Below are 13107 nucleotides of genomic sequence, written 5' to 3'. Positions count from 1 at the left end.
CTAAAGGAAATACTTACGCTGATTTGCTGCATCACCCTTTCCTCTTCAAGGGAAAACCAACACATGCTCAAGAGGTAGCAAGAAGGATTTCTGGCGCCGTTGCCGGGGAGATCTACGCTAAGTCAATACATACCAAGTACCCATCACAACTCTTACCCTTCGCATTAAATTATTTGCCATTGCCTCTCGTTTTCCTCTCCCCCACTTCACCCTTGCCATTTTATTCGCCCTCTCTTTCCGTTCGCTTTTTCTTCGCTTGTTTGCTTGTGTTTTGGATTGCTTGCTTGTCACGATGGCTCAATATAATACTAAATTGTGTGAATTTGCCAATACCAACAATAATGATTTTATTAGCACTCTGATTGCTCCTCTTACCGATGCTGAATCTTGTGAAATTAATACCGCTTTGCTGAATCTTGTCATGAAAGATCCGTTTTCTGGCCTTCCTAGTGAAGATGCCACTACCCATCTAAACAACTTCGTTGATTTGTGTGATATTCAAAAGAAGAAAGACGTGGATAATGATATTGTTAAACTTAAGCTATTTCTGTTTTCGCTTAGAGATCGTGCTAAAGCTTGGTTTTTGTCTTTGCCTAAAAATAGTATTGATTCATGGAATAAGTGCAAAGATGCTTTTATCTCTAAGTATTTTCCTCCCGCTAAGATCATCTCTCTTAGAAATGATATTATGAACTTTAAGCAACTTGATCATGGGCATGTTGCACAATCTTGGGAGAGGATGAAATTAATGATACGTAATTGCCCTACACATGGTTTGAATTTATGGATAATTATACAAAAAATTTATGCCGGATAGAATTTTGCTTCTAGAAATCTTTTAGATTCGGCCGCGGAGGCACTTTTATGGAAATCACTTTAGGAGAAGCTACCAAACTCCTAGATAATATTATAGTTAGTTATTCTCAATGGCACACTGAAAGATCTACTAGTAAAAAGGTGCATGTAATTGAAGAGATTAATGTTTTGAGTGGAAATATGGATGAACTTATGAATTTTTTTGCTAATAAGAGTACTCCTACTGATCCCAATGATATGCCTTTGTCTACTTTGATTGAGAATAATAATGAATCTATGGATGTGAATTTTGTTGGTAGGAACAATTTTGGTAACGACGCGTATAGAGGTAATTTTAATTCTAGGTTGTTTCCTAGTAATTCCTCTAATAATCATGGTAATTCCTACAACAATTCTTATGGAAATTATAATAAGATGCCCTCTGATTTTGAATCTAGTATTAAAGAATTTATTAGTTCGCAAAAGAGTTTCAATGCTTTGACTGAAGAAAAATTGCTTATGATTGATGAGTTGGCTAGGAACGTGGATAGAATTTCTCTTGATGTTGATTCTTTGAAACTTAGATCTATTCCACCTAAGCATGATATCAACGAGTCTCTCAAAGCCATGAGAATTTCCATTGATGAGTGCAAGGAAAGAACCGCTAGGATGCGTGCAAAAAGGGCTTCCTTTGTGAAAGCGTGGTCTTCTAGTTTTCATGATAATAAGGATGAAGATCTAAAAGTGATTGATGTGTCCCCTATTAAATCCTTGTTTTGCAATATGAATCTTGATAATGATTGGACTAGAGACAAGTCAACTTTAGTTAGAAGGTGTCCCAAAAATTCGGAGTTTTTAGATCTTGATGCTAAAATTATTAAAAGTGGGATTGAAGAGGTTAAAACTTTAGATAGCAATGAACCCACCATCTTGGATTTCAAGGAATTTAATTATGAGAATTTCTCTTTGATAGATTGTATTTCCTTGTTGCAATCCGTGCTAAACTCTCCTCATGCTTATAGTAAAAATAAAGCTTTTACTAAACATATCATTGATGCTTTAATGCAATCTTACGAAGAAAAACTTGAGTTGGAGAATTCTATCCCTAGAAGACTTTATGATGATTGGGAACCTATAGTTAAAATAAAAATTAAAGATCATGAATTCTATGCTTTGGGTGCTAGTGTTTCCACGATCCCAAAAACTTTGTGTAATTTCCTAGGTTTCCGTGAATTTGATGATTGTTCTTTAAACTTGCACCTTGCAGATTCCACTATTAAGAAACCTATTGGAAGAATTAATGATGTTCTTATTGTTGCAGATAGGAATTATGTGCCCGTAGATTTCATTGTCCTTGATATAGATTGCAATCCTTCATGTCCTATTATTCTTGGTAGACATTTCCTTAGAACGATTGGTGCGATTATTGATATGAAGGAAGGGAATATTAGATTCCAATTTCCGTTAAGGAAAGGCATGGAACACTTCCATAGAAATAAAATTAAATTACCATATGAATCTATTATGGGAGCCACTTATGGATTGCATACCAAAGATGGCAATACCTAGATCTATCCTCGCTTTTATGCCTAGCTAGGGGCGTTAAACGATAGCGCTTGTTGGGAGGCAACCCAATTTTATTTGTATTCCTTTATTTTTGTTCCTGTTTAGTAATAAATAATTTATCTAGCCTCTGTTTTTTTTGTTTAATTAGTGTTTGTGCCAAGTAGAACCGTTGGAAGACTTGGGGAAAGTCTTTTTGATCTTGCTGTAAAAAACATAAACTTTAGTGCTCGCGAGAATTAATGCCATTTTTTATTTGAGAGTGCTATTTAGTTAATTCTTTTTGCAGATGATTAAAAGATAAATTCCTCACGTCCAGAAATTTATTTTAGAATTTTTGGGGTTCTAGAAGTTTGCGTTTGATACAGATTACTACGGGCTGTTCTGTTTTTGACAGATTCTGTTTTTCGTGTGTTGTTTGCTTATTTTGATGAATCTATGGCTAGTAATAGAGTTTATGAACCATGGAGAAGTTGGGATACAGTAGGTTTAACACCAATATAAATAAAGAATGAGTTCATTACAGTACCTTTAAGTGGTGTCTTGTTTTCTTTCGCTGATGGAGCTCACGATATTTTCTGTTAAGTTTTGTGTTGTGAAGTTTTTAAGTTTTGGGTAAAGATTTGATGGATTATGGAACAAGGAGTGGAAAGAGCCTAAGCTTGGGGATGCCCAAGGCACCCCAAGGTAAAACCCAAGGACAACAAAAAGCCTAATCTTGGGGATGCCCCGGAAGGCATCCCCTCTTTTGTCTTCGTTCATCGGTAACTTTACTTGGAGCTATATTTTTATTCACCACATGATATGTATTGTGCTTGGAGCGTCTTGTATGATTTGGGTCTTTGCTTTTTAGTTTACCACAATCATCCTTGCTGTACACACCTTTTGAGAGAGACACACATGAATCGTAATTTATTAGAATACTCTATGTGCTTCACTTATATCTTTTGAGCTATATAGTTTTTGCTCTAGTGCTTCACTTATATCTTTTAGAGCACGGTGGTGGTTTTATTTTATAGAAATAATTGATCTCTCATGCTTCACTTATATTATTTTGAGAGTCCTTTAGAACAACATGGCAATTTGCTTTTAGGCATAATAAAAACTTTCATATAAGTGCATTGAATACTACGAGAAGTTTGATAATTGATAACTATTTTGGGATATGGAGATGGTGATATTAGAGTCATGCTAGTTGAGTAGTTGTGAATTTGAGAAATACTTGTGTTGAAGTTTGTGATTCCCGTAGCATGCATATATGGTGAACCGTTATGTGATGAAGTCGGAGCATTATTTATTTATTGATTGTCTTCCTTATGAGTGGCGGCCGGGGGCGAGCGATGGTCTTTTCCTACCAATCTATCCCCCTAGGAGCATGCGCGTAGTACTTTGTTTCGATAACTAATAGATTTTTGCAATAAGTATGTGAGTTATTTATGGCTAATGTTGAGTCCATGGATTATACGCACCCTCACCCTTCCGCATTGGCTAGCCTCTCTATTACCGCGCACTTTTCGCCGGTATCATACACCCACCATATACGTTCCTCAAAACAGCCACCATACCTACCTATTATGGCATTTCCATAGCCATTCCGAGATATATTTCCATGAAACGTACATTTCCATATATGTTTGTTATGACACGCTTCATCATTGTCATATTGCCATGCATGATTATGTAGTTGACATCATATTGGTGGCAAAGCCACCTTTCATAATTTTTTCATACATGTCACTCTTGATTCATTGCATATCCTAGTACACCGCCGGAGGCATTCACATAGAATCATATTTTGTTCTGAGTATTGAGTTGTAATTCTTGAGTTGTAAGAAAAAAAGAAGTGTGATGATCATCATTATTAGAGCATTATCCCAGTGAGGAAAGGACGATGGAGACTTTCATTCCCCCACAAGTCGGGATGAGACTCTGGACGAAAAATAAAAAAAATAGAGAAAAGAGGCCAAAAGAAAAAAAGATGGCCCAAATAAAAAATGAGAGAAAAAGAGAGAAGGGACAATGTTACTATCCTTTTTCCACACTTGTGCTTCAAAGTAGCACCATGATCTTCATGATAGAGAGTCTCCTACGTTGCCACTTTCATAAACTAGTGGGAATTTTACATTATAGAACTTGGCTTGTATATTCCAATGACGGGCTTCCTCAAATTGCCCTAGGTCTTCGTGAGCAAGCAAGTTGGATGCACACCCACTTAGTTTCTTTTGTTGAGCTTTCATACACTTATAGCTCTAGTGCATCCGTTGCATGGCAATCCCTACTCACTCACATTGATATCTATTGATGGGCATCTCCATAGCCCGTTGATACGCCTAGTTGATGTGAGATTATCTTCTCCTTTTTGTCTTCTCCACAACCACCATCCTATTCCACCTATAGTGCTATGTCCATGGCTCACATTCATGTATTGCGTGAAAGTTGAAAAAGTTTGAGAACATCAAAAGTATGAAACAATTGCTTGGCTTGTCATCGGGGTTGTGCATGATTTAATATTTTGTGTGATGAAGATAGAGCATAGCCAGACTATATGATTTTGTAGGGATAACTTTGTTTGGCCATGTTATTTTGAGAAGACATGACTGCTTAGTTAGTATGCTTGAAGTATTATTATTTTTATGTCAATATTATACTTTTATCTTGAATCTTTCGGATATGAACATTCGTGCCACAATAAAGAAAATTACATTGCAAAATATGTTAGGAAGCATTCCACATCAAAAATTCTGTTTTTATCATTTACCTACTCGAGGATGAGCAGGAATTAAGCTTGGGGATGCTTGATATGTCTCCAACGTATCTATAATTTTTGATTGTTCTGTGCTATTATATATTCTGTTTTGGATGTTTAATGGGCTTATTTATACACTTCTATATTATTTTTGGGACTAACCTATTAACCGGAGGCCCAGCCCAAATTGTGGTTTTTTTTGCCTATTTCAGTGTTTCGCAGAAAAAGAATATCAAACGGAGTCCAAACGGAATGAAACCTTCGGGAGCGTGATTTTTGGAACGAACGTGATCCAGAGGACTTGGAGTGGACGTCAAGCAACCAATGAGGAGGCCACGAGGCAGGGGCGCCCTACCCCCCTTGGCGTGCCCTCCACCCTTGTGGGCCCCTCATGGATCCACCGACCTACTTCTTCCTCCTATATATACCTACGTACCCTGAAAACATCAGAGGGCACCACGAAAACCTAATTCCACCGCTGCAACCTTCTGTACCTGTGAGATCCCATCTTGGGGCCTTTTCCAGCGCTCTGCCGGAGGGGGCATTGATCACGGAGGTCTTCTACATCAACACCATAGCCTCTTCGATGATGTGTGAGTAGTTTACCTCAGACCTTCGGGTCCATAGTTATTAGCTAGATGGCTTGTTCTCTCTCTTTGGATCTCAATACAAAGTTCTCCTCGATTCTCTTGGATATATATTCGATGTAATCTTCTTTTGCGGTGTGTTTGTCGAGATCCGATGAATTGTGGGTTTATGATCAAGATTATCTATGAACAATATTTGAATCTTCTCTGAATTCTTTTATGTATGATTGGTTATCTTTGCAAGTCTCTTCGAATTATTAGTTTGGTTTGGCCTACTAGATTGATCTTTCTTGCAATGGGAGAAGTGCTTAGCTTTGGGTTCAATCTTGTGGTGCTTGATCCCAGTGACAGTAGGGGAAACAACACGTATTGTATTGTTGCCATCGAGGATAAAAAGATGGGGTTTATATCATATTGCATGAGCTTATCCCTCTACATCATGTCATCTTGCTTAAAGCGTTACTCCATTCTTATGAACTTAACACTCTAGATGCATGCTGGATAGCGGTCGATGTGTGGAGTAATAGTAGTATATGCAGGAAGGAGTCGGTCTACTTGTCACGGACGTGATGCCTATATATATGATCATGCCTAGATATTCTCATAACTATGCTCAATTCTATCAGTTGCTCGATAGTAATTTGTTCACCCACCGTAATACTTATGCTATCTTGAGAGAATATACTAGTGAAACCTATGGCCCCTGGGTCTATTTTCCATCATACAAGTTTCCAATCTGTTTTATTTTGCAATCTTTACTTTCAATTTATATCACAAAAATACCAAAAATATTTATCTTATTGTTATTATCTCTATCAGATCTCACTCTTGCAAGTGTCCGTGAAGGGATTGACAACCCCTTTATCGCGTTGGTTGCGAGGTTCTTATTTGTTTGTGTAGGTACGAGGTGACTCGCGCGTGGTCTCCTACTGGATTGATACCTTGGTTCTCAAAAACTGAGGGAAATACTTACGTTGCTTTGCTGCATCACCCTTTCCTCTTCAAGGGAAAACCAACACATGCTCAAGAGGTAGCAAAGGCCACCATGGTGGTCCTCTTCGCCCCGCTGAATACCGATGCCTCCAGCTCGACCACGTCCGCCGAGCTCCCTGCCGCACCGGAGGCCCGCCGCTTCCCTCACCTGCGTTGACTGCACATGCATTCCCGTTGCCGGCCTCAAGCCCCATCGCTGCTCTGCTTCCTGTCCAACAAAGGGTCACGCACGCTCAAGCCGTGCGTGTTGACCAGTGCGCCTCCAGACCCGGCCCAGCATCGCCAGCAGCCCCCAAGGCCCAGCCGCACGCCCCGCCATGGCCCAGCTTGGTCTGCCTCCAAGCCGCACGCCCCGCCATGGCCCAGCTTGGTCTGCCTCCAAGCCGCCCCTTGGGCCAGATCCACTGCGGCCTGCCTGCTCTCCTGCGGGCCGCCTCACCACCGACCGGCCTCAAGGCCCGATGTGAGCAGCCGCCCAAACCCCTCCCTGTGCACTGCTGGGCCTGACAGATTCGGCACGTTGATGTTTTTTCCACTAACTACGAATTTAGCATTATCCTGAGTACTGCAGATTTGCAGAAAACCCCTCAAACTTCATGCATATAAAAACTCAACAACCATGCATCAGAATTAAACAAGCCTTATTTGTAAAATGCTTAGAATTTCATCTAGTTTCATATAATCCCACTTTCATCCATGTTTAAGATGCTTAAATTTATGTTTGCATTTAATTTGCATAATGACATGCTAAAATGATGTATTTAATAACTAAATAACGTAACTCCAAATTAGATAAAATTTATATGTAAATGGGGTAGAAAAATGCATAGTTTAACATGGTGACACTCTTTGCATGTTTAACAACTCTAAAATTGTGTTTAGGGCAGAACACTACCAAATTCATAATATGCATATGAGGATTTTCCGGACTTGTTGCTTGTTGTTCCGGCCTCATTTAAACTTGCCTAGATAGGTAGTTTTATTATGCTTCCCCTCTTGCCATGTTGAACAACATTTAATATTGTTGGGTACATAAACGAGAGCGAACTAAATAATTGTTGTGAAGGTCCGTCAATCTTTTAGTATTGTTTGTGCACTTTGCCATGCCATGACTCATTAAACCGGACATGCATCATCCTTGGGTGTGCATCATGCCATGTTTATGCTTGTGTGCTTACTATGTTGCTTGCTTCTTTCCGGTTTGCTTATCTCGTTAGCTTCGGATTCGTTCCGGAGTTGTGAGGATTCGTTTGACTACGTTCGTTTGTCTTCTTCATGGACTCGTTCTTCTTCCTTGCGGGATCTCAGGCAAGATGACAATTACCCTCGATATCACTTCTATCTTTGCTTGCTAGTTGTTCGTTCTATCGCTATGTCGCACTACCTACCACTTGTTTATCATGCCTCCCATATTGCCATGTCAAGCCTCTAACCCACCTTCCTAGCAAACCATTGTTTGGCTAAGTTACCGCTTTTGCTTAGCCCCTATTATAGCATTGCTAGTTGCAGGTGTCGTGCGGGTTCTTCCCTGTTGGAACATGGATATGTTGGGATATCACAATATCTCTTATTTAATTAATGCATCTATATACTTGGCAAAGGGTGGAAGGCTAGGCCTTATGCCTGGTGTTTTGTTCCACTCTTGCCGCCTTAGTTTCCGTCATACCGGTGTTATGTTTCTTTATTTTGTGCTCCTTACGCGGTTGGGGTTATGGGACCCCCTTGACAGTTTGCTTTGAATAAAACTCCTCCAGCAAGGCCCATCCTTGGTTTTACATTTTCCTAACAACCTATACTTTCCGTTGGGGTTGCAAACCCGACGGTCATTTTTATTTTAACCCCCCAGGACAGTGCTCCTCTAAGTGCCATGAGAACGAGATATGTGCAGCTCCTATTGGGATTTGTCGGCACAGTCGGGCGGTCTTGCTGGTCTTGTTTTACCATTGTCGAAATGTCTTGTAACCGGGATTCCGAGTCTGATTGGGTTGTTCTGGGAGAAGGAATATCCTTCGTTGATCGAGAGATCTTGTGATGGGCTAAGTTGGGACACCCCTGTAGGGTATAAAATTTCGAGAGCCATGCCTGTGGTTATGTGGCAGATGGGAATTTGTTAATATCCGGTTGTAGAGAACTTGACACTTGACTTAATTAAAATGAATCAACCGCGTGTGTAGCCATGATGGTCTCTTTTCGGCGGAGTCCGGGAAGTGAACCCGGTTTTGGGTTATGTTTGAACGTAAGTAGTTTCAGGATCACTTCTTGATCGCTTCTAGCTTTACGACCGTTGCGTAGCTTCTCATCTTACTCTTGTATTCGTATGTTAGCCACTATATTTGCTTAGCGCTTGCTGCAACTCCACCTCATTACCGTCTCCTACCCATAAGCTTAAATAGCCTTGATCTCATGGGTTTTGAGATTGGTGAGTCCTCGTTACTCACAGATACCACCCAAACAGTTGTAGGTGCCGATGATACCAGTGGAGGTGATGCTACCGAACTCAAGTGGGAGATCGACGAGGAACTTGGTCGTTACTATGTTTCGTTTCCTGATGATTAGTAGTGGAGCCCAATTGGGACGATCGGGGATCTAACATTTGGGGTTATCTTATTTTTATTTGGATTGGACCGTAGTCGGTCTATGTGTGTATTTTGGATGATGTATGACTTATTTAAGTATTGTGTGAAGTGGCGATTGTAAGCCAACTCTCTTTATCCCTTTCTTGTTCATTACATGGGATTGTGTGAAGATGACCCTTCTTACGACAAAACCACAATGCGGTTATGCCTCTAAGTCGTGCCTCGACACGTGGGAGATATAGCCGCATCGTGGGCGTTACACATTGGTTCCTACATATTCTACGAAGATCTTTATCGGTCAAACCGCATAACAACATACGTTGTTTCCTTTGTCATCGGTATGTTACTTGCCCGAGATTCGATCGTCGGTATCATCATACCTAGTTTAATCTCGTCACCGGCAAGTCTCTTTACTCGTTCTGTAATGCCATCCCGTAACTAACTCATTAGTCACATTGCTTGCAAGGCTCATAGTGATGTGCATTACGGAGAGGGCCCAGAGATACCTCTCTGATAATCGGAGTGACAAATCCTAATCTCGATCTATGCCAACTCAACAAACACCGTCGGTGTTCTGGGAACGGGGGTCCCCAGACTTTCCTTCCTGCGGCCTGCGGCGTGGCTCAAGTGGGGGCCCAGCGCGGCCCACCTTCATCAGCTCAAGCTCAAGACCCTCGCGAGGGGCCAAGCCTCGCGGGGCGGACGACGGAAAGCTTCCTCAGAGGCAGCCTCATCAGGCAGGCTCGCGAGGAGGCGGAGAGATCAAGGCAGGGGTACCTCGCGAGGATCCCGTGACACAAGCCATGACGATCGAGACCAGGCGGGCGCCGGCCTGCGCAGTGTCCTTGTTTCCCCTTTGGTGCAAAGGGGGAAAGCACAGGCCAAGGCACCGGGCAAAGGTTACCATTCCGGTGAAACGAGACCAAGACCAACAGAGCGGCAGGATGGAGGTCACCGTGGAGCCCAAGACGGCGTCATCACCAGAGCTTTTGGTAGCCGAAGACCACCTTTGGTCAGGATAACTTGTACTAGATGTTCCCCTTCAAAATGGCCAATTGTTGGCGCCCTTCCCGCTCATTATTTGGGGAGAGGCCCAGGTGTAACGCCCCGGACACAGCCGCCGGTGGTCGTTACTCCTGGCGGGATCTAGACTGGCCCCACAGATCAATACTAGTCTTTTCTGCGCACTTTGTCCTCACTCGTGCGCACCCGGGAGCAACTTCCCGGTCGGTCACCCATCCTGACACTATTCCAAGCTGAGCACGCTTAACTTTGGAGTTCTGTCTGAATGGGCTCCCGGAAAAGAAGGAATTCCTTATTGATATGAGTAGTCTATCATCCCTAATAAGCCAGGCCATCACACCAGGGCCTCTATAAATAGAGCTAGCGACCACAGAGTAGAGGGACAACGAGAGATCTGGTAGAACCCTAGCAGAGAGAGAAAGAGGCGACTGAACTCGCCCCAGCAGTTCGTCGCACCAGCTCGAGAACACCTCTCGCGAGGCTGTTCTTCCCTTGTACTGTTCATCATCAGCCCCCGAGGCAATCCACCACACCACACACTGGAGTAGGGTATTACACCACAACAGTGGCCCAAACTAGTATAAACCTCGTGTCCCTTGTGTTGTTTGTTGTTTCCAGCTTAGATCATGCAAGGAGATTGGACGTAGATCAGTAGGGGAGAGATCTTCATGCGCACCCCAGTGTTCGAACCTCAAGGGTCTGCCGGAACCCGAAATCCGACAAACACCATCGGAGACACCTGTAGAGCATTTTTATAATCACCCAGTTACGTTGTGACGTTTGATAGCACACTAAGTGTTCCTCTGGTATTCGGGAGTTGCATAATCTCATAGGCATAGGAACATGTATGAGTCATGGAGAAAGCAATAACAATAAACTAAACGATCATAGTGCTAAGCTAACGGATGGGTCTAGTCCATCACATCATTCTGTAATGATGTGATCCCATTCATCAAATTACAACACATGTCTATGGTTAGGAAACTTAACCATCTTTGATTAACGAGCTAGTCTAGTAGAGGCATACTAGGGACACTCTGTTTGTCTATGTATTCACACATGTACTAAGTTTCCGATTAATACAATTCTAGCATGAATAATAAACGTTTATCATGATATAAGGAAATATAAATAACAACTTTATTATTGCCTCTAGGGCATATTTCCTTCAGGTAGAGGTAAACTCCATACACGGAATTGTCCTTTTACATTTTTCTTACATCTTAATATGAATGTGTAATTTATGGTGTATGTTGAAATATGTTATTCTAATGGTCAACAAAAGCACATACTGGCAGTAAAATTGTTTCTAGATCTTAGACTATTCATAAAGAGTCGACCTTATTTTGTCTTCCTCCATCTTTCTTGTCCATGTAAATAAGGTCCTATGTATTTCTATGAAAAATTCGACTGGTACTGATATTTTTGTATAAAAGTGATGTTGCATGATCTCTCCTAGTTATGATGTCTATAGAAATCCTTATGATAAGAAATCTATTATTACTTATGATAGATAATAGCATGCATTGCTTTGATTGCCGAGGATAGGACAATAAGGAAGAATATGGTTTAAAAAAATATTTTTTATATAGTGCTCTAGAACTTATGCGCAAGGTAACCCAAATGTGGATCGCATAAACTAAGATAGGTTATTCAACCATGTGCAACACACATGTTTCCAAAGGTTGGTGATGTCATAATTGTAGTGGCTAGATTTTACAAATGTCTTTGTGTATTTGTGCAATAGACATCTATAATGATCAGATATGGCAAGAAACATTATGATATATGCTTTCTGTAAGTGCATCTAGTGCCCCTTAGTGATTTTGGTGTATTGAAGACTTATAGGTTAAGGGACTGATGCGTTTGTGAGTATACACAGGTCTATAAGTCTATGAGGAGTTTGATATTTACAGTGAAAGTCGGCCCTAAAAATGAAGTTCTTCGACTGAAGACTTTGGATTACTGAAGACTTTCTGAAGACTTTGAAAGTGAAGAAATTGGTGTGATCCTGAATTCGCCCTATAGTGAGTCGTATTACAATTCACTGGCCGTCGTTTTACAACGTCGTGACTGGGAAAACCCTGGCGTTACCCAACTTAATCGCCTTGCAGCACATCCCCCTTTCGCCAGCTGGCGTAGGAAATACTAAGGAAAAATTTCCAAGTGATGCTCAACTCAAATCCTACATCAACCAATCCATTCAAGTGAAGCCATTGGAAATCTCATACAGTTCAGTCAAATTTCTTCAGTGATAGAGACGAAGTTCTTCTGGTCTCTGAGGAATTTGTTCTGACTAAAGAGTTAGGAATTCGCTAGTGCGTATTGCCTACACAGTGAGGGACATGATAGCCCTGAGGAATTTGACACTTAAAATTCCGACCTGTTGTTGTGCTATGCGCCAACTGTTGGGTAACGTAGTAATTTCAAAAAATTTCCTACGGACACGCAAGATCATGGTGATGCATAGCAACGAGAGGGGAGAGTGTGATCTACGTACCCTTGTAGACCGACAGCGGAAGCGTTAGCACAACACGGTTGATGTAGTCGTACGTCTTCACGGCCCGATCGATCAAGCACCGAAACTACGGCACCTCCGAGTTCTAGCACACGTTCAGCTCGATGACGATCCCCGGACTCCGATCCAGCAAAGTGTCGGGAAGAGTTCCGTCAACACGACGGCGTGGTGACGATCTTGATGTACTACCGTCGCAGGGCTTCGCCTAAGCACCGCTACAATATTATCGAGGATTATCGTGGAAGGGGGCACCGCACACGGCTAAGAATATGATCACGTGGATCAACTCGTGTGTGTCTATGGGGT

Source organism: Triticum urartu, chromosome 2 (genome assembly GCF_003073215.2).
Source record: "Triticum urartu cultivar G1812 chromosome 2, Tu2.1, whole genome shotgun sequence".
Lineage (NCBI taxonomy): Eukaryota > Viridiplantae > Streptophyta > Magnoliopsida > Poales > Poaceae > Triticum > Triticum urartu.
Note: the sequence above shows the minus strand (reverse complement) of the source record.